This window comes from Callithrix jacchus, chromosome Y, assembly GCF_049354715.1.
Source record: "Callithrix jacchus isolate 240 chromosome Y, calJac240_pri, whole genome shotgun sequence".
Taxonomy (NCBI): Eukaryota; Metazoa; Chordata; class Mammalia; order Primates; family Cebidae; genus Callithrix; species Callithrix jacchus.
The window spans coordinates 12,693,198-12,700,070 of NC_133525.1; the positions used below are offsets into that span (position 1 = coordinate 12,693,198).

The window sequence follows — 6,873 nt, forward strand, 5'->3', positions numbered from 1 at the left end:
TGTCTATTTGTGTTTATGTGTATCTCTGTATATGTATATGCATATTATATATGTGTATGCAGGTGTATGTGTGTATACATGTGCGTGTGTGTCTATGTACTTGTATGTGTATGTGTCTGTGAGTACATCTGTGTATGTCTGTATAGGTGCCTCTGTATTTCTATGTATGCATGTGTTTGCATATGTATATGTTTGTATATGTATGTGTGTACAGTATATTATGTGTGTCATATTTATCAAATTCCACATTGTATTAATCTGTTCTCACTGCTATAAATGACTACCTGGCACTGGGCAATTTATGAATAAAAGAGGTTTAATTGGCTCACAGTTCTGCATGGGTGGGGAGGCCTCGGAAAAGTTACAACCTTGGCAGAAGGCAAAGGGAAAGCCAGCATGTCTTACCACGGCGGAGCAGGAGAGGGAGAGAGAGCGAATCAGGAACTGCCACATACTTTTAAACCATCAGGTCTCATGAGTACTCACTATCATGAGAACAAGAAGGGGCAATCTGCCCCTGTGATGCAATCACCTCCCACCTGATCCCCCCCACCCCGCTAACAACATTGGGAATTAGAAGTCAGCATGAGATTTGAGTGGAGACATAGAGCCAAACCGTATCACATGTGTTGCTTTTTCACTAAGTGGGGGACCTTGGCCACTTTCCCTATCAGCACGTGTGGCTGTACCACATGGATGTCAGTAGTGGCAGAATATTCCCTTTTACAGATTCTATAATTCATCCATTCAGTCTATATTCCTCCAGTTTAAGGCAGAACAAATTCCAATATAAAAACTCAAATTCATATTTAAAAACATTGTTTCCTTGCTGTGGACTCAATTCCAACCAAGCTGGTGAAGAAGCCAGTTGGATCACCAGTCCCTGCTGAAGGTGGATGGCCCCTGCTCTTGTCTCCCAGTTATCAGACTTTGGCTGCTTCTGGACCAGAGGAACAGGACATCCTCCTTCAGGCTGTGAGTCCTCCCTCTGATGTACCACACCAGGGGATGAAGTAGCAGCCATAGGCCAGGGAACGGTCACTCACCCACCCTTGGATGCGGGAGAGGCGTTGCCAGCTCTACCCTCGGATCCTTCTTTCCAAAGCTCCCTCTCTTTACCCTGCACCCAGGGCACTTGGCCTGAAGGGCCTTTGTCTTCTGGAAGTTTCTGCCTCCTTCCCTGCCCGGATCTTTCAGACAAGGAGCTATAAAGCTGAACTCCAGCAAGACATGAAGGCAGAGGGAAGAAGGAGAAGCAGGGAGAGGAGAGGTGTATAAATTAATACCTCTAGAAGCAACCTTGCTACAGACACATCATTTGTTTCTATTTTTTTCTCTGTGTCACACAGTGCTGCCATGCAGAGGAACTGCTGCTTCGAAGGGTACGTCCCCACACGGTCTGAGGTTGACAAGTTGCTGTCCAACGTGTGTCCCCTCAATATGTGCGAGTCTCTTTCCTTCCACATTCTCATGTGTACACAACTGGGCTTTAAAATTTACTAATATGTACACCACCTTCTTGTCATCTAGAGATTCAATTCTTTCATTATAAAGAATGTAGTGCACAGTTCATTTGTTTACATCTTTACCATTTACATTATTCTCCCAAATTCTTGCCCAAGACACCATTTACGACTAAAAAACATGATGCCTTTTTTTTTTTTGGTCGCTCATATGACAAGCTGTTATTTTTGTGTCACTTCAAACAGAACTTAAGATATAGACTTCAGTGAATTCCTTCTTAAGCCTCCTTCCATTACAGCAGCCGAATTTTGTCCGGGTTCTGTAAGCTAGTGCTGCCGTCTGAGTGGCCATGGTATTTCCTTTGGGCTGAATTGGGCCTTTTTAGCTTCTTATCAGACAAAACACTATACTTGGAGCCCTGACGAGTGAGCAAACAGATGGAATTTCTTGTTCCCTACTTGGTCTTGTCATCACTGGCTCAGCCAAGTGCTATTTCTCAAAGGTCGTAAGTCTCCCATCCTCTTCGTGGAATCTTTCTCCTTTTTGCACATGTATAATCCCTGGTCTCTAAGTAGTCTATTGACTTCTGAAGTTGCTGACTTGGCAAGACAACAGCTGCATCATCCACACAAGCAAATCTGCTCTTGGGGGGCAAAACGAGATTTATTTTGGCTAAGATGACTCCGATTGGTCGTCTCCATTGAAACCTTGGCAGAAGACAGATAGGTCCCTTTGCTGTGGGGAGGAAAAGGCAAGTAAACCTCTAGTGCCAGGAGCAGTGTTTGTAAAGATCCCGCATGAAGTGACACATTTCGTCCTTAGGCTTCTGTTGGCTTCAACCCAAACAGAACCGCTTAGTGCTGTTCCCTGGTTAATGTCGTTATTAAAACAAGTGACTCGAAGCGAGAGCTGAAAGGCTGAGTGCTTTGGTGTGAGATGTGCGAAAATCTGAGTCAATCAGAACAGGCTTAGCAGATCTGCCACCAGCATAACAGGGCTTAGCTTTTGTTCGCTGTTTCTGTGATCCTTCCTGGGCGGCTGGCATTTGTCGTCTGGTTTCTACTCTCTCAACTGCAGCGGACCCTACTTTTTCTCCCGAGTGTGCTTATCTGCCCAGCTGCAAAGAAACGAAAGATCTGCTGCTGTTTCTGCACTTCTTCTCCCTGTCTTCATCCCTGAACATCATATGTGTGCAAAGAAATCAGACTTGTTGCTCTGTTGTCTGGTAAGGGTTTAGCCCTGAGTTTGCTGAGGTGGTGATGAAGGTTGTGTGAAGCTGTGTCAAACATCAAGAGACATGCACACAGGCTGCAGAACATGTGTGTTATTCGCTCAATGCATGCACTGACTTAGAATGAGCCACTGTGCAAAGGATACCCCAGAAAGACTATTCCCTATACATTATCATTGAGTGTATGATATCCAAGAAAGCAAATGGATAAAGAGATGCCTATTATCTAAACCAAAACTACTCACTCACTCTCAGTGGTAACTTCCCTCATCCTTGATAACAGGCCATCCATGTAACTACCAAAATGCACTTTTAAAAAGTGTAGTCATCCGGGCGTAGTGGCTCACGCCTGTAATCCCAGCACTTTGGGAGGCCGAGGCAGGTGGATCATGAGGTCAAGAGATCGAGACCATCCTGGTCAACATGGTGAAACCCCGTCTCTACTAAAAATACAAAAAATTAGCTGGGCATGGTGGCGCATGCCTGTAATCCTAGCTACTCAGGAGACTGAGGCAGGAGAATTGCCTGAACCCGGGAGGCGGAGGTTGCTGTGAGCCAAGATCACGCCATTGCACTCCAGCCTGGGTAGCAAGAGCAAGACTCTGTCTCAAATAAAACTACTCAACCACCAAAGAATTATTTCTCCCCATTTCTGTTCATTAGTCCTTCTAATCTTGAAGGCTAATTTCAATAATCATATATTCCTCACGACTTGATACAATTTCTTCCTTTGAGAGTCCCACTAAATATCATTTATATTTATCCCATGCTACTTTTTTATTCTAGTTTATAATTACTTGTGAACTTTCCTAGTTTCCTCTCCCAAACACACTAACCCTTTAGCTATTTCCATGGGAGGCTCTTTTATGTATTACTCTTCACACCCTCAGCCATGGGATGTGCAGGAGACACTAATGGATCTAGTGTATCACACAAGAAACAGATCACCAAGATGACAGCTACAATCAGCAAATCCCAGTGTCCACTGAAAACAGCGACAAGGGTAAAAAGACAGTGGCTGAGAAGGGAGTAGTAAGTGTTCATGAAGAAGAATTTCTTAAGCCTCAGCATCTTAGCAACTATAGCAGAATGCCATAACAACGACAAAAGTAATTTGAGTGTGAAGTTACACCGTAACATACAAATGCATCTGTCCATGAGGCCATTAGAAATCGTCCAGACTGAAGGTCCCAAACACCCACCATAACCTTCTGATTTAACAGTGCACATACAGGGAGACTATACTGTTCAAAAGCACTCCTGTCAGGAAAAAGGCAAAAAAATGTCCCCTCTCCACATTCCTTCTCAACACTATACTGGACATCCTAACCAAAACAGTAAGACAAAAAAGGAACTAAAGGGTATACAGATTGGGAAGGAAAAAATATTAAACTGTCTTTGTTCACCAGTGACATTATCGGCTGTCTTAATTTCCAAAGAATTGATGAAAAGTTTCTGAAACTAACAAGCTATTATAGCAAGGTTACAAAAGACAAGATTACTATACAAAAATCAACTCCTTTCCTATATACCAGAATTCAACAAGCGGCACTTGAAATTAGAAGCACAGTACCATTTACATTAGCACACCCCACAGTGAAATACTTATGTATGAAACTAACAAAATACGTATGAGTCCTGGATAGAAAAATGACAAAACTCTGATGAAAGATGTAAAAAAATAAATAAATGGATAGTCCATGTTCATGAATACAATCAATCAATACAGTCAATACATCAGTTCTCCCCAAATTAATTGAAACATTCAATGTAAACCCGTCAAAATTTTACTAAATTATTTTGTGGGCAACCTGAATCTATGGTTTATATGTAGAGGCAAAAAAACCCAGACTAGACAACTCAATAATGAAAAAACAAAGGTAGGGGACTCACACTACCTGACCTCAAGACTTACAAGAAAGCTACAGTCATCAAGACAGTGTAGTATTGATGAAACAGGCAAATGGGTCAGTGGAGCAAAAGAGCACAGAAATAGACCACCACAAATATAGTCAGCTGATGTTTGGCAAAGGAGCAAAGGCAATACACTGGAGAACATGCAGTCTTTTTAACAAACGATGTTGGACATCCACAGGCAAAAAACTAAATCCAGACACAAATCTCACACTCTTCATTAAAATTAACTCAAAGTGGATCACAGGCCTCAATATAAAACACAACACTATAAAATGTCTAGAAAATAAGAGAAAATCTAGATTATCTGGGGTTTAGTGATTTTTTTAAATTTTTTTATACTGATTACCGTGTTCCAGGATATTCTTATTTTAGAATTTTACTTTTTTTTTCTGTCTAGTCTCTAATTTTGTAATTTGTATTTTTATTTCAATAGTTCAGAGCAACAAGTGGTGTTTGGTTGCATGGAAAAGTTCTTAGTGGTGATTTCTGAGATTTTGGTGCACCCATCACCTGAGTAGAGTACACTGTATCCAATGTGTAGTCTTTTATCTCTCACTCCTCTCCCACCCTTCCCCTTGAGCCCCCAAAGTCCATTATATCATTCTTATGCCTTCGAGATGACTTTTAAATTGCAACATAAAAGCTATGAGCAATGAAAGAAATAATTGATAAGCTGACTTCATTAAAATGAAAAACTTTTCTTCTGCTAAAGACAATGTCAAGGGAATGAGAAGACAAGCAATACAGATTGGGAGAAAATATTTACAAAGACACATCTAATAAAGGACTCTTATCCAACATACACAAATAACTCTTAAAACACAACAATAAGAAAATGAACAACCCAAATAAAAAATGGGCAAAAGACCTGAAAACACACCTCATCAAAGATACACAGATGGCAAACAAGCAGAGTAAAAGATGCTCAATGTCATAGACTTTGGAATTTCTATTAAAACAAGGAAATAGAATCATACACGATTGCAGTGCAGTTGAGCATCCCCCAGGTACACTGTTCCCAGACTTGTGCAGGCTGGTCCCCTCTGTCTTACCTTTCTGATTGCAGCACAAATGCCGCTTCGCTGAGGTGTTGGGGGACTCCCTCACTCTGTCCCTCCCGCCTCTCACTGCGAGCACCTGCTTTACTTTACTAGAGGGCACCTGCTCTTTTCTTTCACCTGCATTTGCTTTTATCCTCTGTCCATCCATTCCTCCAGACGCTGAGCTCCTGAGGGCAAGGCCCATGCAGGTCATTTCCAGCACTGCACCGTGGCCTAACCCGCCCCCTGCGCAGGTAAATCCTCCAAGCACAGGTTTTGAACGAATAAATGAGAGTATCGAAAAGCTCCCTTCCCACCTGTGAGCAGCTCACATGGTGGAGATGGATGCTACTAACAGGAGATGCAAGTGGGGTGAGAGGCAGGGGGACACGCAGAGTGACCCTGGGAGCCTCTCTGGCTACAGCGGCCCCACTGAGCAGAATGGACACTGCGTCCCCTGACGGCCAGTGCTGGCACTGCAGACCCAGGCAGGGAACCCAGAAACAAGCCCTCGCCTGGGTGTGGGTGTCCTCAAGGCAGTGGGATTCCCAGGGCTGAGGGGGGCAACAAAGGGGAGCTGCAAGCTCCAGGGGAGATAAGAGGGGTGTCGGAAGGCTCCCTTGACGCCTCTTTCCCTCCACTGTCCCCAGGAGAGACCAGTCCACTCATGAGCGTAGGTGTCCCGTCCACCCCATCCGCTTCCAAATGAGGGCCCGAGGCTGCAGCAAGGACGCTGCCCTCCTCCTGCAGGGCTCTGCCTCCCCGCACCGCCCAGGACCCCCGCAGCCGGGAAGGACCCCAAAGTGTGGAAGGCCTTTTCCAAGGGCACAGTAGGTCCCTGACGGGGAACCAAAGCCAGGCAAGCTTCTCCCAGCCTGGGGACCTCGGGGCACCCGAGAAAGGCCATCCCTGGTGCAAGAAAGCGGGGTCCACTCCCGTGCCCTTTGCTCCAGGGAAGGCAGGACTCTGCGCCCTGACCCTAGAGCTTGCCCTACGATGGCCCCGCCATGGAGACCCCCAGGAAAGGTTAGAAACCCCTGCCCACCAGACAAACACTTCTGCCCTACCTCAGTTGCGTGTGCACCCTGCGTGAAGGAGAAGGCACCCAGGCGGTCCAGCCTACAGGGACCTGAGCGGCACTGCCACTCAACTGGAAAACCTTCCCCGCCCCTGCGTGGCTCGGCAAGCCAATTGGAAAGTCCGTTGTCCGTGCCCCCGCAG

At 44.9% G+C, this 6,873-nt stretch overlaps 1 long non-coding RNA gene across 2 annotated transcripts in view; it reads right to left on the reverse strand.

Moving 5' to 3' along the window:
• Positions 1 to 6,824, reverse strand: part of LOC118155244 (uncharacterized) — a 55,236-nt gene extending 48,412 nt beyond the window's left edge. For both annotated transcript variants that reach the window (XR_013531934.1, XR_004745466.3), the window contains exon 1: positions 6,720 to 6,824. This is a non-coding gene — a long non-coding RNA (uncharacterized LOC118155244). The remainder of the gene's footprint in view (positions 1 to 6,719) is intronic.
• Between the last annotated feature and the right edge of the window lie 49 nt (positions 6,825 to 6,873).